Source organism: Gymnodraco acuticeps, unplaced genomic scaffold (genome assembly GCF_902827175.1).
Source record: "Gymnodraco acuticeps unplaced genomic scaffold, fGymAcu1.1, whole genome shotgun sequence".
NCBI lineage: Eukaryota > Metazoa > Chordata > Actinopteri > Perciformes > Bathydraconidae > Gymnodraco > Gymnodraco acuticeps.
In genome coordinates this window covers 13,010-36,220 of record NW_022989842.1, presented here as the reverse complement: position 1 = coordinate 36,220, position 23,211 = coordinate 13,010, and the positions used below count along the sequence as shown (strand labels likewise).

Here is a 23,211-nt window from a genome sequence, read left to right as displayed (position 1 = left end):
AGAGCCAAGCTGGCGCGATGTGCATCTATAACGGTTACAATCGTGCTGCGATTACGCTACACAATGTACTAACAACACCCTTTGGAGGTTTGCAAAGCAATTATGGTTATAGGCCTAAAGTGTGTTTTCACGTTGGAGAGAGCGCTCGGCATTCTCCTGCTCGCAGACAGACAAATCATACGTGACGTTTATTAGCTGCACACACCGGCCAATAACAAGCAGTGCATTGATAACAAGCTTAATCACTGCAGCAAAACCACATTTACTTTTAAAGAGCATTTTCATTTTCAGGAAACCTCGTATGGTGATAGAGACCATCAGAGTAATTGAGGTGCCTTGATGTTTGTTTGTCTAAGAAAATGGACGTGTGTGTGTTCAGGCACGTTCTGAACCCCCCGCCACCGGCACATCCCCCGGTCATCTGTGGTGAGAGATAGAGAGGATCTCTCATGCGGGGGGAGATAAGTAAGGGAGATACGGGGGATTACATTTGTATCCCGCTCCTGATCTGATGTCAGGCAGAGGGAGGTCAGCACCGTGGGCCGTGATTAATCTCTGTGTGTGTGTGTGTGTGTGTGTGTGTGTGTGTGTGTGTGTGTGTGTGTGTGTGTGTGTGTGTGTGTGTGTGTGTGTGTGGTGTGTGTGTGTGTGTGTGTGTGTGTGTGTGTGTGTGTGTGTGTGTGTGTGGTCTAGCATTACTATACTTGTGGGGACCTACATCTGTTTACATAGTCACGTGTGGGGACTCGCCTCCCTTATGGGGACAAATTGGAGGTCCCCATAAGAGGAATCATTAATTTTAGGGTGAAGACTTGGTTAGGGTTAGGCATGTGTTGGTTATGGTTAAGGTTAGGATAAGTCTCCAGGAAATGCATGTACGTCAATGTAATGTCCCCTGAAGTGATGTATACATGGTGTGTGTGTGTGTGTGTTGTGTGTGGTGTGTGTGTGTGTGTGTGTTGTGTGTGTGTGTGTGTGTGTGTGTGTGTGTGTGTGTGTGTGTGTGTGTGTGTGTGTGTGTGTGTGTGTGTGTGTGTGTGTGTGTGTGTGTGTGTGTGTGTGTGTGTGTGTGTGTGTGTGTGTGTGTGTGTGTGTGTGTGTGTGTGTGTGTGTGTGTGGAGGTTTAAGCTGGTAGTTTTAAGGGTTTTGAAAATCTATTTCTTAGTTACTTTTTTTTTACGAGAGAAAATCTCTAATGTCCGAGTGCAAGTGAATGCAGCACAAGACGCGAGCCTTGTAACCCCTCCCCCGGCCCTGGCGCGAGCATGGAAATATGATTGGCGGCGATTTCATTTGAACGGGGGACAGCTCAAAACAAGAAGCATTTCCGATCCAATACTTTTTTTTTTATCATGACAGAAACTGGCTGTTTCCCTTTCCTGTAGTGAGTGATATAGTATAGGTCTTTGTGAGTGTAAACGGTCTGCAAAGGTCCTCCCTGCCTGAAGCACCTTTATTTGGACCCCTTTGTTACTTAAAGGGGACCTATCATTTAAAATGCACTTTTGTACGTCTTTTATACATGAATATGTGTCCCCGGTGTTCCAGAGAACTCACCAAGTGTCAGTAAACACAACCCTCTCTCTTTTCCTCCGTACCCAAATCTCTAAAAACGGATCTGATACAGGTTGATACATATTTGAAATATCTCTGATGTCAGAAACAAGGAGCTCCGCCTATATGGGCAACTCTCCACCTATCAGGGGAATGGGGGTTGCCGCGGCATGGTAACAGCATGGTAACAGCATGGTAACAGCATGGTAACAGCATGGTAACAGCATGGTAACAGCATGGTAACAGCATGGTAACATGACGCTCGTGCCTCGCCCCCCTGGCATGGCTAAAATGCATGATCTGTTTGGTATTTTGAAAAAAAAAACTTCACAGACATGTTTTATATAGGTATGGCCCTACAATATATTATTCAAATATAGCATGATAGGTCCACTTTAAGTAACCTAATGACATCACTACTGTATGTAACACTAGCGTTTCTATTGGCTATCGGTCCAACACATTGTATGAGATAGGCTAAGTGACGGGACATCTCTTGACATCTCTCTCAGTTGACCAACCACAACAGCTAACCAATCAGAGCAGGCTGGCTCTGGTTTCAGACAGAGGGTGAAAAGAAGTGCTGCAGCACAGACAGTATGAGACAAATAAAGAGCTTTTTGAACATTAAAGCATGGAGACATGTCCCAGTAGAGACACTAAATATGAGTATTAACCTGAGAATGAGCAGAATATTTCGTCTTTAACACAACATTGATATATTATCACTTTATTGGAGAAAGAACAGGCCATTCATCTGACAGTAATGTAAGCAGTCATTTGAATTCATGTTTCTGACAAACATAAATCCAATATTTATCCTTTTTCAGTTAAATATATATTGATACATTCTCACTTGTCATTTGTTATTGCAGTTGATTAGGTGACCACTTTGTCCACCCTAATTGATTAAGTGAGTTATTTTGTCCGTGCACCAGAAAGGGGACCTGAACATCAGAGACGTCCATTATTCACTGCGCCCACAACAGAGGCACACAAAGAGCAAGTAACAAAAGCAATCAAGAAGGAGTGAGAAAAGACGCATTTCAATTAAGACCCAGTGGCAGCCCCTGAGATGATAAAACATTTTCCTAGCAGTTAATTGAAACCACAGTGTAAACCATTAGATAGCAGAGAGGTCAGGTGAGGGGGGAAGAGGAAGGTGTGATGATGAGTGTGCGCACATCTCTCTGAGAGTGGACTTAAAAAGGGGGGTCAGTCAAAACTAATACATTTCCACTTAACTGAGGAGAAGGTTGAGAGAAAAGTTGTCTCTCCGGAGAGGAGGTGATTAGCCTTTACGCAGCGTTCATCTTGTTTCTCTGCTGTATATTCAGAGTGGTGTCACAATGCAGGTGAGCGATAAAGCACCGAACGTCCTTTTCTTTCAATGAACTCCAGCAAAGTGAAGATGCATACTTTGTTTAGGTAAATACAGTTACAGACATGCGGAAGAGGATTACTGCCACATTAAATCCGACAAAAAGTGATTTTTCTTTAGCTTATTTAATTTGTTTTCAGAATTCTGACTTTTTCCAAAAACTTATAATACCTCATTCACACCAACGGTGTTTCAGGGCTGGTTCGGAGCTGGAGCTTGAAAAGCACCGGGTTTTCCTCTTCACACCGCAGCGGAGCAGCCTCTTAGCTCCGGAATCCGGTTCGTTTCAAACACCAAAAAATTGTCCGGCCAGAGCAAAAGCACCACATACGTCACGCTTACGTCGAGGCGGGGGCAGAGACAGAGACAGAGACAGATCAACTCCTAAACAACAACAAAAATCCCGCGTTTTATCCAGTTTGTACAAAACGATGGAGAAACTTAACAAGAGTTTCAGTGTTTCTGCCATAGACTGTATAAAGGTTTCTGCTCATGGTGAAGCAACGTGTCTGCGTGTTAAGGTGGAACCTGAGCATTCACGTTGATCACCTCTCATTATAAATCTATAAAACTATAAATATTAAACTTTACTTCACGTGTTCATTTGAGAACAGCTGTTACATACCTGGGTGAAGGTTACAGTTCATTTAAAATGAAAGATACAACGTAACTCCACACTCATGGTTCAGTCCACCTTAAGAAATAAGACCGACCTCGGAAGCAGTTGTGTTTTAAAAAAACCTTTATTGACACGAGTACACTTTTTTATAAGAATATAACTAAACTACAGAAATGACTCCGGAAAAGCTTTATGAAGCAGGCACGCAAACGGTTACGTCATGACGCAAACGATGACGCAACGACGCATTACCAGTCGGACTATGGGCGGTGTGAAGAGAGCCAGAGCTAAACCGAAGAACTGGTTCTGAACCTGAAAAGCTCTAGCACGGAGCTTGAACCGGAGTTGCGTTGGTGTGAATGAGGTATATGAGAACTTTTAGGACGAGACATGACGGCAACTGCAGAAATTCGGTCTGTCCGAACATCATGGCCTATAGGGCAGTGGTGGCGAAGTCGATAGGGACTTGGCTTGGCAACTGGAAGGTCACCAGTTCAAGTCCCGGAACCAAGTGCTACCGAGCGCACTTCCACAAGCTACTAAATATGATAAATATGATAAATAAAAATTAGACTAAAATGAATTAGATCAAAGACGTTGTAGGGCACTGTCACAACCTAGCAAAGCTAAATAATAGTTTTTCTAATGTTGTTTTTCTAATTGTGGCAGGCCAAAATCGTAATTGCGATGAAAATACGATTGATTGCACAGCCCTACTTCAACCATACATTGACCGAAAAAAGCGGCTCTGTAAATCCGTAGTGAGTGCGAATCAACAAGAAAAGTAGCATATATTATCAAAGGAAACTCCTGGTTGCCTGTTTGTCTATTTCTCATATGAGGAAATAATTGTAAGCTCTGTGGATGAGCACTGTTTCCTCTCGCTGAGCTCTTGAGATGAATCTTTCTGTCAGACTGCTTGTAGTTTTCAGTGAGGCTGATTGATCACAGCTGCATTAGGAGGTGCTGATTAGTCCTATCTGACAACAACAGGCCATCCGACTAAGCAATAAACGCATTGTGCTTTCCATGACTTCGCCCTCTTGTTCTCTCCTTCTCCTTACACCTCTCTCACCTCCACTAATTTCGCTTGCTCTAGCCACTTCACTGCTCTCTCCATCCCCTGGGAGATGTACTGCGCTCCCCTTCGCCTCGCACACTCCAAGCAATTGATAAAACAGCAGCGTTTACCAAGATGACAACTGTGTTACGCGTCTCACTACTTTGTCTTGCAAGCTGAGCGTTTAATTTGCGGAGAGGTCTTTGCCTTGACAAACAACACTAGTGCGAAGCTTTTATGTATCGCATTGTGAAACCCTCTTTGATATCAACCCACTGGAGACCTGCACTCGCAGCATAATGAACACCGACTGCTATCTCTGAAGCGTCTCAGCTCTGGAAGTCTGAGAAATCACAGGCTGAATTGAATGAAGTAAAACGGCGCTTTCATTGTTTGTGTCTGCTGTTGAGGAGGATAACTATTTCACATAATGGCATGAACCTGATTCTTCTTATCCTCTCTGCAATTTCTCAATGGCAAGAAAAAGAATCGCCTGGCCCAAAGGCACGATGAACGTCCTTCCACAGCAAACAAATATGTTCAAACAGACACATTTCTCTAAGATAAAGTGTCATTAACCGCTGCCAAATCTTCCTCAGTAGAACGACTCCAATGGGAGGGACATTTTGGCGTCCAAGTTAAAGATGAATAAAATGAAAAATGTGTCCTTTTCAAGGCTATGGAATTCAACACCTATAGTGAACGCTGACCCTTCTAGTTCTTGCTAGCTTTCAGTGTGTAAACCACTCGGGTGAATCACTACCCTCTTGTCCAGAATAAACACTCCCTCCTTTACCTCATCATCCTCACTTCCTGCCGTCACATTTCACAGTGAAGTGAAATCCCGGCTACCTCATAAACACCTGCACCCTATACAAAGCATGCACACATACAAAGAGCATGCATACAAACATATAACACTTGGACATTCACACACGCTTTCTCACTATCAGCTGCTATCTGTACACATAGTGTCCACTCCACACCAGAGTCGGATCCAGACTGTCTGGCACCCTACATTTCTCTCTGTTGCATCATTCATTACATTTCCCACACCTTCCTTATGTCAAGTATACAATGTGTTGCATCGCCTCCACTTTTCGTCCTGCTGGATGCCTTCATGTCCAAAGGAAAGTCTGTCCTCCTCTAAGAAAAGGAGGCCAGAGTAGCACGAGGTGTGACTAATTGGTTTCACATTTCTGTTCCATTTCTGGTGTAACCTTCAAATGGTAAGGCAGAGCTAAATGGGATACAAACAAACACGAACCAAATAGAGGTTTTGCATCTCAAGAGGCTTCCTTGTTAAATAAAGAAAACATAAAAACACAAACCTAGAACATCAGAAAAAGCATTTCCGCCTGAAATAACCTCCTAAATTGTTTTATTTGAAGTTTCCTGCTCTGAATAACTTTCACAGGAGTGCCCCAAGTGGCAGCAGGAGATAATTTAAGCCTTTTAGTCGAGGTGCAAACGTAATATTATCCTATTCATACTCACTTCATGTGTGTTGGGCAGATTGGATAGCTATCTGGTATCAAAGAAAAGAAGCTGGAAATGCAGCCAAGAATCATTGAAGTATGATTGAAATGAGATGGTTTTTGAAATGCATACGTAGTCTCAACTCGAACTGTGAAATACGTCAGTAAGCAGCCTGCTGTGAATGTAGAACAAGAGGTAAGGACGGATCAAATGACACCAACAAAAATCATCTTACTTCATGTTACATTAAAGCCACAGCGATATTAAAACGTGTGGTCGCAAAGAAGTGAATGTAAAGCATTCATCTAAACCGGATCAGTTACTGTTGAAAACACAATGACCTTCCTGAGCAATGATATAGTGCAGATTATGGCCCGTCGCACATTTGTCCTAATTGTCTGTGTTATTTGTCGGTATGCTGTTATCTAGCTGAATTCATATTCCTACCTTTGACATTTTTGGCGGCTACCAAACTGCTTCAGGTGCGAAGACACCCTCAGCACTAGAGTAGGACAATGTTGACGATCAGTAACCAGTCACCTTGAGTTACGATGATACAATTACAAGTGACATGCCTTACCCCTCGTACCACCAGCCCAACACATTCTCTGCAATCTTGTGCGGTATTTAAGATGCCCATGCTGGTGTCCCGCTTCTGCACCGATATTGCTTTTAGGGTTAGGGTTACTACCAGAAAAGTTATTTGATCGTTACTCCTTAATAGTCTATGTCAATATATCCGCGGGGAGTGATGAGGCCGGAGCCTAGATGCCAAACTCAAATCATATGCATCTGTGAGTAACCATATGAAATATGTCTGACTGGAATGTGGTTGAGTGTAAAATAGGTGTAGTGAATTGGATACCATCTGGAAATGGAGCTTAATCCGCCTGCCACAGTTTGCCAAAGGCTCCATAATCCTATGATACACTAAAAGGTGCGATAGGCGTAAGTCTCATCTGCATATAAGTGTTTGGAATGTCACTTGTAAAGCTGTCCTCTTACACCTAGATATCATTTGAAGCATATTCCCCCCCCCCCCATGGTTAATAGGGATGACGTAGAGTTTTGACACAACCTTAATTTGGGAACACAGCATGCCAACAGTGTGCATACATGCGTGTTTGTAAAGTTCCAATTATTGTGTACACTACTGCATATGCAAAATGTTTAAAGCCCCAGATGCTAAAAGTTCACCCCCTCCCTCAACACCTCACCTTAAAATCAAAGTGCATCTCGCTCTGTTTCAGCTGAACCTGACGCTCCCCACACGCCAATCACTTTCCCTCCTTTGATGTTGATAATAAAAACTAAGCACAACACAGAAAAGGGAGCTAATTATGTGGATAGCCGGCGGCTTGCAGCTGACATACCAGCTTCTGCACCCCCCCCCCCCCAACCACCACCACCATCCTCTCATGAGCCGTTTCACACAGGCGGTGATGAGAAGGAGCGATAATAAGGCGCGGAGGTTTATTTAAGTGGGACCATCTTGTGTTTTGTTGGAAATACAAAGAGGTTTGCATAATTCTGATACTCCTCTGAGGTCTCGTTGAGAGGGGCCGCTCCGCACATCATTAGTGGAATGAAGTCCTGGCAGATTAGTATGTGTGTGTTGATGCATGGCAGCATTTACCCACCTGTGTTTGGCAAAGGATACTTGTGGGCCTTTCATTCACAGCACTTCCTCTGTGGCAGTGCATAAACTTCACAGCACTTCCACCCACGATGACATCAACTATCTCTCAAGTTGTTCAAACCTTTGTTACGCTGGAAAAACTCAATGCCCCCGGTCAATGTTCCTCCTCCTACGTGGCTCTGCGGGAATCTAAAGAAGTCCTGGGAATCCCACAGTAGCCGGAAACATCAGGCTCTTCCGATGATTAACCGTGTCACCCACCTCCCCAAACCTGAGCAAAAACAGGAGATGAGGTATTGGTCGTAAAGAGTCTAGACTTGTAAACAGGAGCGCCTAAATGCGCCCTAAAGACTGCTGTCCTTGTATTCAATCGAAGGAGGGTCAGCTGGAGCAGAGGAAGCTTTAGCACTGGCAGGCGTCCAACCGCACTAATGTTTTACTCTCAGCATTAAATCGGGCAGTAACATCGTGATGCTTTAGATGATATTTTAGCGATTTAAATTATGTTTTGTCAAATGTGTGTCCTCCTTGTTCGCAAGGTGGAATGTTAAATATCAGAAAAGTAGCAATTGATGCCAAGACAAAGTACTTTTCCATGATTCTATACACAAATTAGATACCCATGTAAAAAGTCCTACTTCAACAAACACTCCTTTAATATTGTTGTATTGTTTTTTGTTAAGAAGTTACACACTCCAAAATCTATTTTGTTATTGCTGTGAAAACATCTGTTAATTAAATTAAATGTTTTGGCCAAAAAACTACTTTTTAAAATAATATATTTGAATACATCTTGGTCATTTTTCACTTCTAATTGACCTAATAGAGCTTGAACATGAATATGGCAACTTTAATGAACCACCGTTTAACGGCTGTTAGCAGCTAACGCTAACTAGCTTTTCTACCGCTTATTTCAACACAGCTTTGTTGTTCAAGGAAAACAGTGAGATGGTTCTTGATGCATCAAAATGAGTTTGCTATATTCCAAAAACATTTCCCATCTAGCCCCGATGTTACCTGCAGCACTTTAGAAAAACATAAACAATCACATTTCAATGTTTTTGGAAATAACTTGGTACATAAGTTCTCATCCCATTCAAGCAATTACGCAGAAGAGCGGAAAGGTCAATGCTTTAACAACAACAACAACAACCGAACAGTGAGTGGGAAGAGGGCACATGAAACACTTCTGAGTTTTTTAGCGTCCACAGCCAGTCTTATGTCTGGTCTGTAATCAAAAGTGTCTTGGATTTTAATGTGTGTTTGATTTGACGATGGGTTCATTTAAGCTGGCGGGGGAAACACATCTCATCCTCATAGCCTTTCATTGGACTCTAATAAGCACACTCAACACACACCCAGATCCTAATTAATACGGCTGTCCACAAACACAGTCAATCTACACACACACACACACACACACACACACAAACACACACACACAAACAAAGTCAATCACACACACACACACACACACACACACACACACACACACACACGCAAACACACACATCAGTCAATCACACACACACACACACACACACACACGCAAACACACACACACAGTCAATCACACACACACACACACACACACACAGTCAATCACACACATACACACACACACACACAAAACACATACACACAAACACAGTCAATCACACACACACACACACACGAATACACACACAGTCACTCACACACACACACACAGTCAATCACACACACATACACGCATACACACAAACACACATCCATACACACAAACACACATCCATACACACAAACACAGTCAATCACACACACACACACACACACACAAAGTAATTAACACACATAAAAGACATGCCCTTTCCCATGATGGCCTGCTATTATCCTGCTATTAGAGATGTTGTTGTTTGTCATTCTGGTGCATGCGGAGGAGATAATACTAACTGAGAAAATGTGGTGTGTGGTGTGTGTGTGCTGTGTGTGTGCTGTTGTGGGGTGTGGTCGTGTGTGTGTCGTGTGTGTGGTGTGTGTGTGTGTGTGTGTGTGTGTGTGTGTGTGTGTGTGTGTGTTGTGTGTGTGTGTGTTGTGTGTGTGTGTGTGTGTGTGTGTGTGTGTGTTGTGTGTGTGTGTGTGTGTGTGTGGAGGGAAAGCATAGACCTCTGAGGCGAGAGTTAATCCAGAGTATCCATCACACTTAGCGTGCCATTTCACAACGGGGGGGGTGGGCGAAGTCTGCAGGGAGCATTAAATGAGAGATGGGCGAGGACACTGACCCAGACACAGGAAATCCCTCCACCGTCAAACACCATCACTGCCGTCATCAAGCATCCAGAATGCACTTCAGGCCGAGGACATTCTGGGCATTGGTGGGCTAGCTAGATGTCGTTTAAGATATGTTCACATTTAAGGTGAACACAAACACAACCCAAATGATATTAATTTCCTCACATTTTTTCCTTGTGTTATCGTGGTGCAAAACTTGAGCGTAACATGTCCTCTTTAAACATCAATGCTTAGCAACTCCCCACATGTTCCTATTCAGTGAGTTCAGGTAACCTATGCCCTACTCTTCTGCTTGCAAAATGACAAAAACAAAAACGGCCAGAGCTGTAATTACCAGGTAGAATCACAGAACTAGTCTACTACAACTAATAATGCAATATAAGTGACAAAGTGAAATAATTACAAATCAACACGGGGCAATATAGAAGGCAACTAAACCAAAATGACCTCCACAACACAACAAATCCTCAGTGTGACACAAACCCTAGACTTTAATGGCTTCCTCTCACATGTGAATCCCTGAGGAGAATAGATGCGGTTGTCATAAGTCCTTCCTAATGGTGGTATATGACATATTGTTGAACGCTGCCTTTACACTACACACAGTGCATGGTTCAGTAAGGTTTGCCAAAGCATTGATCCAATGTTTGCCCTTTATCAATCACCCTTAGTTACTGTGGAAACGCCTGTCAGGCTTTCCCATCTCACTTGGCACAGTTTACAATGGTAGCTGCGGCAGAGTACTAAAAAGCGTACTCTGCACTGAGATAACGCACTATGTCATCCATATTTGACACGCCCCTATGTGCGTCGTCAATACATGTTTTGGTAGTGAAAATTAAAATGGCTATGTTTTTAAGTATTTACTCTTGTCATAAGCAGATTTAAAGCGAAAATTAAGGAACAGACCTCAGTGTAACTCATGTCAGTGTATTGGCATGTGTCAAAGCATTATTCCTTTCCATCATCTGGACTGCAACCCCCCCCCCCCCCCCCAAACCCCCTCCATCCCACATCTGCTTCAGTCTCTATCTTCAGCCCTCGTTTTAGCCACCACCATATCTCTATTAACCCCCCCTCTCACACACACTCACACACACACACACACACACCCACACACACAGGATTATCTAGGCTTATTCCGAGGGCTGGTCCAAACCCCCCCATCCCAAACTACATAATTTAACTTGTGCGGCACTGCATCAGTTTTTCGTCTGGAAGATTGTGGCTGGCTTATATTTATTTATATATCCCTTGTGTCACTGTCTTGTTGCCCTGACAATGATCCATGCATCTCTGCGGGATATTTAGCAGACAGCTGTCCCATCCAACATCCAACGTGTACAGCTCCAACCCACCCTCTCTATCCAACAACCCCCCCTTAATCCTTCAAATGTTTCCTATCTTATCCCCCATCAACTATATTATTCCTTTCTTTCCTGCTGCCTTGTTACCTTCATCCATTTCCTTCCCCTGTCCTCCTCTTCCTCCTCTCCTCTGTCTTGGATGTAGCATGTTGGGAATACGTTTGTGTTGAAAGAACAACACCGTCCTGACGTCCTAAACTTGTTTTCTGAGCCTTTTGAGGAACAGGAAATAGAAAGATTTCCTACTGCCCCCCCACACAGCTTTTCTCTCTTCTCTTAATATTTTCCTCTCCTTCTCCCTACCTGTTTCTCCCCCTCTCCCCCCTCTCCTGCTGCTCCCTGAGTTTCTCGTTGTGTCTGGGCGAGGACGTGACTTGCCTGGGTAAAAGAGAGCAGGCACTCACCATGATACACACACACACACACACACACACACACACACACACACACTCTGAAGCACTTGGGCGTCCCACAAGCTGCTAAACACAAACTTACACTGAGCACGAGCAGGACTTGGACGCTAATTGCCGCCATCATGTTGGCTAGTATTCACGGGAATTGTGGGTAAAAAAAGGTTGTAAGCTACTGTACTCTGATTGGCTGTGCATCCCCTAAAAAAAGAGCAGTTTGTTCCTTCTATCCTTGCTTTGCTGCCGCTTGCCAAACTGTCTCACTGGCTGAACGCTGGATGAACTGATCTGTCGGCGGCGGCGGCGGAGATGGGGTTTCCATAGCAACCCCTGAACTACCATCGTGCACTCTTTCATCTCCACATATATTGTCTACATCAATAGGTAGGGCAGCTTGGGCTTTGTGTGCTGCGTTGTGTGTCTGCCGTGGAGATACGGGAGGTTATGAGAGATGCAGACTGTGAGGAACACAGATAGAAAAAAGGTGGGAGAAAGAAAAGAAGAAAGAGATTCAATTGATAGTAAAACATAATGTCCTCACTGAAGTAGCGGGCTCCTCTGTATGTGTCCTCCATCCTGCATACAACTTATTAGCACAGTCCAAACATGTGCTGTGTGTGTGTGTGTGTGTTGTGTGTGTGTGTGTGTGTGTGTGTGTGTGTGTGTGTGTGTGTGTGTGTGTGTGTGTGTGTGTGTGGTGTGTGTGTGTGTGTGTGTGTGTGTGTGTGTGTGTGTGTGTGTGTGTGTGTGTGTGTGTGTGTGTGTGTGTGTGTGTGTGTGTGTGTGTGTGTGTGTGTGTATTCAGTTTGAAGAGAAGTCGCAGCCTCATGACATGAGTGTGTAAGAAGGCTCTAAAGCTGCTCTCACAACATTTTGGACAAAAAGGAAAAGCTATTTGAAATGATTGACATACGTATCTGCCACTACGGTTTTTTTGCACTACTAAATACTGGTAATATTTACATTAATTATGTGGCCGTCTATGTTTCCTGTAGATATTTCATTTCTCTTTTTGCTGCACTTTTAGTGTACAGTTGTACTATTTTGTGTTTATTGTATTTTTGTAACTCTGGCACAACAATTTCCTTCGGGATAAATAAAGTCTTATCTTATGAGCTGATCACATGATCACATGTATTTCCCTCTGTCTCATCCATTGTTTTTCACTATGTTGGTTAAATGATTTTCATCTCTGATCACAATGCCAGATCACTGAAGCTGGATTTACAGACTTACACACGTAGTCAATTCAATTCAAGTTTATTTATATAGCCCAAAATCACAAATCCTATTTGTCTCAGAGGGCTTCACAAGTCAACAAACACAATTGGCAATGTAAAAACAACAAACGTATCTTACAAGATCAATGTGAAAATACCAATTTTTAAAAAGGAACATGACACAAATACAGTTAGAGTACAATAAATACAATTCCATAAAACGAAGGGTCCATGAGGATGTATAAAAGGGGGTTTAAAACCAGTCTTAACTGTACGCTGTACTAAAGAGGAAAGTATTTAACCTGCTCTTAAATGTGTGGACACTGTCTGCCTCCCTAATCGTCACTGGAAGTTGATTCCAGAGGAACGGGGCTTGGTAGCCGAAAGCTCTAGCACCTGATCTTTTTGTTTGTTTGTGTCAGACTGCAGATGGGAGTTTTATTGGTGCTTCTTTCTATAATGTTGTTTCCAACTTTCTTAGCAGGTGTTCAAACTGCATTGGTGGAAGTCTTCCCTTGAGACTTGATAACCAACCCAGGAAGTGCAGTTGAAGTGAATTTTAAAGCTTCCCAGACATCGAAAAAACACTGAAGTGATTCAAATTACTCCGACACATGATCCTGTAATTTGGGAAGTTATCAAAACGCCATTTACTTAACCTTTACATTGTGGTAAACAATAGAAGTTCAGCACTCGCATCCCAAAGTAATCTTGCCGTTTGAAAAGTTAAGCTTTTTTCAATGTTGTCTTCTTTTGTTTTGAAATACACAAAACATAAACTCTTTCTTACAATGTATTTAGTTGTGTTAAGGTTCAATAATACTGTGCATGGCCAAACATACTTTCTTCCTCATTCATTCAGTGTTAAATGACCTTGAACAGCAAAGATTTCCGAACATGGCTTGATTGTTTGGGTTTTACATATTTTTTTAATATTCGTTTTCAAGTTGTATTTATATCTTGTATGTTGACACAACTTGTAGTTATATCCTCTAAGACAGAAACTGGAAATGCAATATTGATTCACGCTTAATTTGTCAAGTTAAATATCATAAGCTGTTCAATGTATCCACCTTTACAAGATGGTACAATTAGTGTCAGAGCTGTTTTCAAGGACTGTCATACACTAATCATAATTCAGATGAAATACATGTTGGAAAATGTAATTGTTCCTCTCCCTGGTATTATGTCTAACCAGGATCGATGACATGAAGCTTTTACCTGTGCCAAACATGGAGGAAGTAGATTCAGTGTAAACCTCACTGTGCAGCCGAGAGCACAAACAGGCGGTCTGTACTATGTGTCAAATATGTCTAAACATTGGGCAATATTACATTTAAAAGCCATTTGTTGCAAACCCTGCAAATTGTTATGAAAAGGATTTTTTCATAGTCCACACAACGGGAGAAGTGACATGTTTTGTCAATATGTTTTTCATCCGAGGGCGAAATAATATCTCCACCTGACAGAGATTGTAATATAAAATAACAGCTGCACCTCAGGCCCTCAAACACTATTGCATTAGCAGGAGGAACATTGGAAACAAACAAGCAGAGCATTACCACTGTTGATCCACGAGAGGCCGGATGGCTGAAGGCACATTCTTGAGAGAGGACCAGAAAACCTATTACAACCAGGGCTCAAGAGTGAGAGACCCCCTGACTCTGCTTCTGTCTACAGTTCAGAGGTGGTAGTGGGAGGCATGGAGCATTTCCAAATGGACTTTCTTTAAAGAAGTGCGAGGACATTTCAGACCATTTGGTGTCAGTTTGTCAGCATGGTTTTTGCTTTGAAGGGTCCTCTTTGGACTAAAAGCCCACAGCAGGACTTCGTTGGTGTCTCAGCTCAGGAAAGAGGAAGTACTTCCCTGTCATTGCCCCATTGTGCCGAATGGTAGGAAATAAGCTTTCATGGAGCATACTTTTTGAAGTGTTGGAGCAGGACCCCTGTCGTGAAATGGCAAAGATAGAGGGAGGAAGGGTTAGTGATGCATATTCGCCTTGTGCATCCAGTAATATCCCCCCATCTCTGTCCACTCTTTCTCCCTCGCTCATCAGCCCGGGACATATTTGTGGCCCAGAGCTGATGGGTATACTGTCCAAGAGATGGGCCCTTTGCCACCTTCTGGCTCTCTCTTTGTCAACATCCAACACTGAGGCCAAACCACTCTGTGGGTATGCTAATGTGTGACGCCCCGGGCTGCCCACAGAGATGCCAATCGGCTACAGGGGCCAACTGGGTGAGGAGGGGGAGAAAATGAAGCTTTGACTCCTGAACCCTGTCAGTTTGAAGGGGGAGGGGGGGGGTGAATGGCCTTTTCAGCCTGGCTGTGCACTCTGTTTTGGCTCCGCAAGTCCGTTGGGAGGGCTGTGGAGAGAAAGGGATTGAGAGCCTCCGTCACGTGTTCTCTCTACAGTTGAGGAAGAGGGCACTTGCATGTTTTTAATCAGCGGAACCAGACATGGGTTAAGAGCGTTTTAACAATGGTTTGCCACAAAGGAAATCACACCAGAAAGAGTAGGGAACAAAGAATTAGAAAGTCAAATTAGTGTACCTTGTATCAAGCATTAACATGCATCTCGTATCTAGTCCTGATTAAATTCACGCCTGACATTAGGATGCATCTGTAGAATACAAATGGAATCACAATGCATCTCATCTTCTCTAGTAATACGTCAAGATACATTAACACTGTTTACAATTGACGGCAAACATTAGTTGTACAAGTCCCCAAGGATTTTGCCATTCATTCTGAACAAGCATGCTACTACCTAATCAGAATTATAAGCATACATTCCTCAAGTGGCACCCTTCACAAACATATTATGGTCTAGTGATGTACTACAAAGCTGGTTTAGGAGTGTTGAATACAAATATTATGCTAATATGTGTATTTAGTGTCTCCTGTGACATGTCTCCATGCTTTAATGTTCACAAAGCTCTTTGTTTTCTCATACTGCCTGTGCTGCAGCACCTCTTTTCACCCTCTGTCTGAAACCAGAGCCCAGTCTGCTCTGATTGGTTAGCTGGCCGGCTCTGTTGTGATTGGTCAACCGCTTAGAGATGTCCCGCCCCTTAGCCTATCACGTACAATGTGTTGGAGCCCCAAAAAGCAAAATAGGGACTCTCAAACTAATTATTTACATTCAAGAAGGCAAGGCAAGTTTATTTTTTCAACACAAGGCAATTCAAAGTGCTTTACAACAATGAAAGGCATTTAGAAAATGGCATTTAAAAACAGCCATTAAAAAGCAGAGATAATAAAATAAACATTAAAAGAAAAAATACATGAATAAAAGTTACAGTGCAGTTTAAGATATGAATAGTTCAATTAAAAGCAGCGGCAAAAATAAAAGCCTGGATTTAAAAAGAAGTCAAATTCTAATGATCTAACTTTAGAAAACCAACAGTGTCTATAAATGCATCCATTGGGCAAAAAAAAAAAGCCTTATTTTCAAAAACTTCATGACTCAAGAGTGGAATTCATTTCTCACGGCCTTGCGAACCGTGCCAATTACCGTGTTTTGTTGACGTGGCTCCATCGCTCACCTTTTGCTTTTTAATGAACCGGAGAGAGTCCCGGCCATCATTATACCGGTGCCACTATACTTTTAATGATGTGCTGATTTATCCATCGCCCCGCTGTGCTTTGCCCCGCAAAAAGCCGTCATTAGCTCTGTAGCACTTCCCCATGTGGCGACGTACACAAAGACACTCTTACATAAAATAGGGGGCCGGCCGGGTTAAACGTGCACGAGTTTCAGATGTGGAATGAGACCGGAGACTCGAGGCTTTCCCACTGGAATGGCCTGATTTATTTATGCATGTGTTCCAAAGGGGGGAATGTGACCCTGTGGTCAGCGAGAGTTTCTGCTCTCTGTTTAATAACTTGTCTTCCATTTCTCTGTTGGGAACAACGTTACAGCAAATCGTTTCTACAGCACTGGATATACCTAGCATTTCAATTAAGAGGTCAGAGGCTGTGGTATCACAATATTCCTGTCAACGTAGAATAGGTAAGAGCAACACACTCAAACCAAATGACTTCGGTTGACAGTTTGGCAAAACAATAATGAGTTCAGAATCAGAAAGGTTTATTGCAAAGTAGATTTACTCATACGAGGACTTATTGTATATGGCACATGAACACAGTTAAAGAAGATACAAAACAACAAAGTCAATGAAAACTATTGTAAAAAAATCTATTTTGCTATTATTTATGATATTGCAAATCCCCTTTAATTTACAATGTGAGAGGGGAGGATCGTTTTGAAACATTCACATTATCAATGATGAATTCATTAAAATCACCATCATGTGATTTTTTAGAGTTGATTCAAGATTCAAAGAGTTTATTTTCATAATATGCACAATTTCTACAGCTTAGATGTTGGCAATACATATATCTGAGTCCCTCACAGCCCTTCAGTCCCGCCTCAAAACACATCTTTTCAACTCTGTCTACCCCCCCCCCCCTCTCAATCAACTTCCTCTTGACTGCCTTTTTGTTTTGTTTATTTGAGTTGTTACTATATTTACTTGTTTGTCTACCCTCCCTCATACTGTACAGCGTCTTTGAGTTGTGAAAAGCGCTATATAAATAAAATGCATTATTATTATTATATATAAAGTCCGAAGTGTGCAGCACATAATATACTTAAAACCAAAAGAAAAAAATACATGAAATAAATAAATATATGCTCATATAAAATATAATAAGGTGTTAGAGCTGTGCATTTTTAAAAGACCTGGACCAAACACGTCGTTTATTTATTAAGTCTGCAGAATACAGGGACGTCTGAGCAGCACCACAAAACCTGTTCAGATAATTCCACATATTTGGCATCAACCAAATATTGCGCCTACTGAAATGGAGTTATTGCACTTATTGCATTTGAGATAAAGTTGTATTATTGTGCAGCCCTATCTTCATCCGTCTCTCTCACAGCGCGACAGTACGATCTGTAGAAAGTGAAACACCGTCATGTCCTCTGATTCGATGGCAGCTCTGTGTGCCTGGAACAGAGCAGTACATAAATGGTGGTGGTGCAGCGCGTGTGTAGAAGCAGGAAGAGGCGCCTTGTAGGCAGACTGGATCAATGAACATCACTTTGTTAACACGCCTGGGAGAGGGGTGTGTGTGTGTGTGTGTGTGTGTGGTGTGTGGTGTGTGTGTGTGTGTGTGTGTGTGTGTGTGTTGTGTGTGTGTGTGTGTGTGTGTGTGTGTGTGTGTGTGTGTGTGTGTGTGTGTGTGTGTGTGTGTGTGTGTGTGTGTGTGTGTGTGTGTGTGTGTGTGTGTGTGTGTGTGTGTGTGTGTGTGTGTGTGTGTGCACTGGGGTGTTTTACAGAGGTGTGTATCCAGAGGTAGCCAACTATCCTAGAGGAAGGCAGATGGAGAATTGTGAGAATTGAGTCTGTGTGTGTGTGCGTGCGTGCGTGTGTGTGTGTGCACTGGGGTGTTTACAGAGGTGTGTATCCAGAGGTAGCCAACTATCCTAGAGGAAGGCAGATGGAGAATTGTGAGAATTGAGTCTGTGTGTGTGTGCGTGCGTGTGTTTGCGTGTGTGTGGTGTGTGTGCGTGTGTCAGCTCCTAGCCCATCAGTTAATCCATTATCATTTAGCATCCTGTCACACAATTACAATGCAGTCAATAGTGAAGCCACTTGGACCGAATTAATGCTATAGCTCTTCACTGAGCATCCCTCATCCTAACTTTGTTTCTAACCCAGTTTTCACACACACCACAGAGCCCCTTCTCTTCAGGACCCGGACACTAATTGAGCTGTGCATCAGTTTCAGGCGTTGTCGCCGTCTCCCTCCGCTCCTCCCCTCTCACCTCATTTAGCGAAGAACTAAGATCCCATGAGCATTTTGTGCACGCCTTACCGACTGAGCCCATTTCTGTGTGTGTGTGTGTGTGTGTGTGTGTGTGTGTGTGTGTGTGTGTGTGTGTGTGTGTGTGTGTGTGTGTGTGTGTGTGTGTGTGTGTGTGTGTGTGGTCCCGGAAGGAGGCCACGGTTGTGTGTGATGTTTGCCACGCTAACACGCAAGCATGGGAAATACACACGCTGAGCACACGGGTAGGGAGACTATAAGGTTTCATTATAGATCATCTGGATGTTGACAGCGGCGGAACATGACACTGCCCTCTGTGATCCAGTCGTTATTTTTAAGGTAATTTTGTAATCAGATACCCGTTCCTTTTACGCAAAACATGTGATCATGGCTGCTGTAGAGCTCAATTGGTGGAGCCTGGACCATTTGCCACATTTCATCTCCTCTGTCTCTCTGATGCAATACTGTCTCTATAATAAATGTACTGGTGTCCCCAAAAACTACTCAACTAACATTATTATAGGTCATATTTGATACCAGGATTGCTGGGCATATTTAAATAGATTCAAAGGCATTAAAGGTGGGGTAGGTAATTCACCTCAGAAACACTATATTAACTATATTCCATGGAATGCTCTTAACATCCCGATAGCAATGAATACATTAAATGCTTTGACAATAAATACATCTGTAGAAGCCGTAGCGCTGTAAAAAGCACGACAAATCCTCTGAGCCGGCCCGGCTAAAATAACTGGATGGCCTACCTGCCTGTCAGCCTTCCATCTGTGCACAAACTTATGTCGTGCCCTCATTGGTCATGTGCGCGTTCGTGTGTGTTGGAGGAGGGGCTCTGTAAGGAAGATTTGTTTCGGTTGCGTATTTTCAAATTCTAGCGCACTCGAGCTGGTTTCTCCATTCTTACCTACCCTACCTTTAACATGACCAAAAATAAGATCTTAATTACAATTTTTAGGTCCTTAATCAATAAATCAAAATACTTTATAATGCTTAGACATTGCCAGTAGGATTTAGGATATTTTTATTTTATTATAAAAAAAAAATCAACATTTATCATTTCTTTGTTTAACTATTTACCAAATACCTCTTGCTTTTACAAAGATGCAGTGAGTGAATGTCCACAAAATGAATGTTAAATTTCATTCTGAATGGCAATACATTAGTCTTAGAGACCCTGTAATACAAACATATTTATTAAAGCTCCTTAAAATACAGTTTTACACGCATTGTTGGACAGCCGATGTACTTTAAGTTCACTTTAAGTCAGGGGTGTCAAACTCAATTTCATTCCGGGCCACATCAGCATTATGGTTGCACTCAAAGGGCCGGTTGTAATTTTAATTATATATAAATATACATATGTAAATATATAATATATATTAAATAATGTATTATATTACATTGTTGGCCCTGCATTGGATTATTATCAGTTCTGGTAATATCTTCCTAAATAACTACGTCTGAAAGCAGAAGTCTAGGGCAAATCATTGAAAGCAAATATTCAACAATTACAACAATTGTATTGTATATTATATTCTTTGCAAGCTCTTGCGGGCCACATAAAATGAGGTTGCGGGCCGGATTTGGCCCCCGGGCCTTGAGTTTGACACCCCTGCTTTAAGTTAAAGGATCAGAGCAGTTGCTAGAAAGTAAGAACACAAGTAGACTCAATGCTACTTCATCCCATCATGTTTGCAGTCTGTCAGTGAACATAGGCTGTGGTTTGCCCTGAGCAAAGCCAAGGTCGCGTCACACCGACAGCTCGTCTCCCTTATGAATTGTAATCCAGCCTAACTAACTGACAACTAACAGGACAAAAGTGCAGCAGGAGCGGACTGATGAAAACAACCCTACAGTGCACGGCTGCCATCAAAACAGCTTGTGCTTTTTGGACAGACCTCCATATTTTGGTGCTGAGTGAAAGCTCTGGAAAATATCCTCTGGCTCCACAGCGAGGAATTCCACTAAGGATAAAGGAATGTAAAAAAAGGCAATTTCACAAGTCACTTAGTCGCAAGGAATTAGAAGATGTAGGAAATGTGGATTAGCAGTTGGCACCACTGGTTGAACATGGCTGACATTTTGTGCAGAGAGCCTTGGAGATGAAGCGTCTGTCATCACGAGAGCCTGCGACATGGTCTCCAGTTTGCTGAGTGTGCACCCCGTAGGCCCAGAAATATGAGGAGCATGCAGAATGCTGCTGAGTGTCTGGTTTTGCACACTCTCCCCTCATGTGTCGCCCCGAAGAAACCCATTGATGTGATTCATGTTTGAGCACACGGTTACGACTCAAGGTCCTGTGCATGATAAGTTGCAGATTTCAGTCACATCCTCCCGACCTGCACTTCCTCCCACACACATTCTGGAGAAAGCTTGGCATGATCTCGGGTTGGGAAAACGCCACAGGGATGAAAACCTGGATTTTCAGTGTTAACAACTATGTAGCCGTGTCTCAATCTGGCAGAGTGCGCCTCAGCTCTGCAAATTACGGGTGTGGGATGTGGATTTCCGTTTTAAAAACTCTCAAACTCACAAAGAACACCCATCCTTCTTTCACTGTTCTGTTTTCTTCTACTGACAATAATGTTACCTTAAGATGCCCTCTTAATGCTTTCATGCAATTGTACTTGGAACAAAAAGATCTAAAAAAATGCACTGAAGGCTTTATCAGCGCTTGCTTTCACGACAATCAAATATTGTTTTTATATATCCCTGCCCACACACAGAAGTTTTCAAATAGAGACTTGGAAATGCATGCTTCAGTGGTAAACAGTGGGTTGTATCTTTTTGTAATCAAGCCCTAAAGGGATAGAAGAAGGATTGGAAATTGCTTATAGTGCCGAGGATAAGGAAGCTGCTGGTGACATTCTTTAATAGAAGCCCGCGTCACACTGTCCCGAAATTGACACCAGATGGACACACGAATATGGAATTGTGAATTTCGCACGAAGATGGCCCCGAACTTGGTCAACAGCCAAGCAACAGCCGAAGCAAGTACGATGCCTACAGAAGGCCACACGATGGCACCCGAACCACACACTCCGTCATGTTGTTTCCATAGCAACAACAACTTCCTGTCAACAACGTAAACTCTCCTTCAAAATAAAAGCATCTAAATAAAACAGGAAGTCAACTTAAATGACACTTAAGACATACAACTGCAACGAAAGTAACAAAAACAATGTAATATCCTTTTCAGTTTCACAGAACACAAATTGTACTATAATACGATGGCTACACGACGGCATTGCGAGGGCTTCACGTAGTCGTGTTGCCTTCCTAAGACAATCGGGCAGCTTCGTATTGTCTTTGTGATACGAAAAATGCCCGATGGCACCGATGATCACACGAAGTAAAGACGAAGATGACACGATTTGACAAGATGCCCTCACGATGGCCTTACGAAGGACAAAATGGAACCACGAATTCAACACGAAAATGAACCTTCGCAAGGTCCATCTGCAATTTGTTGGCATGCCAAAAGATTTTGCCACCGCTCACGAAGTTGCTGCCGGAGCCTGAGAAACTCCACCGGCGGTCATACGATGGCTTAAAATGCCCTCACGAATGGCCCGATGTTGCTACGATCAGAGCCGAATTTGAACATTTCCTTTATCGTGTCCATCTGGTGTCAATTTCGGGACAGTGTGACGTGGGCTTAATAGAAGATTTTGGCTACCAGTTAGTTGTACAGCTCTAACAACTGAAATTCTGATAAACTGCACATTTTGTATTATAGAAAAGTCATTTGTTCCTATCATACCTACATTTGTATATTTCTATATCTATATATGTTTGTATTTTTAATATATTATTAAACATTTCTTGTTTTATTTTGTAATAGTTATTTTGTTCTATATTTGCTCCTTTTTAAAAACGTAATTCCTCTTGCTGTGGTAATGGATAAACTACTTTACCCCAAAGCAAATTCCTTGTATGTGTGAACCAACTTATAAAACACTCCAACACATCTACCTCTAACTACCGAGCCTCAGATTGTTGAAGAACTGTTTTTGATTTCTCACTCTAAAAACATTTCCTTTCCATCTCAACCATAACTACTTCCTAAGATTTATGTAAAACAACACTCGAACATAGTCGTCAAAATGTGCCTTCAGTTTCCTTAAAAGCAGCAGAGAGGTGTTTTGCTGAAGCCATTAAAGTCTGACGAGATGTCTCCCCCTCCTGGGGCTAATGCGTCCCGCCATACAAGATGCATGCCTCCCTCCAGAGATGATAGCAGCTCAACGTGACCTTGACAGTAGAAACCTTCGCTCTGAAACCCCCCCCTCTTCTGCTTAATTGAATCGTCTTGTTGATCCCTTGTAAAGCACTTAAGAAGTTGTGCAAAATAAGA

The 23,211-nt window shown here is 42.6% G+C and overlaps 1 protein-coding gene across 1 annotated transcript in view; it reads left to right on the top strand.

Moving 5' to 3' along the window:
- Window positions 1-23,211, top strand: part of arvcfb (ARVCF delta catenin family member b) — a gene marked incomplete at its 3' end in the record, with an annotated part of 335,137 nt that overhangs the window by 301,222 nt on the left and 10,704 nt on the right. The gene's annotated exons all lie outside the window — the stretch shown is intronic.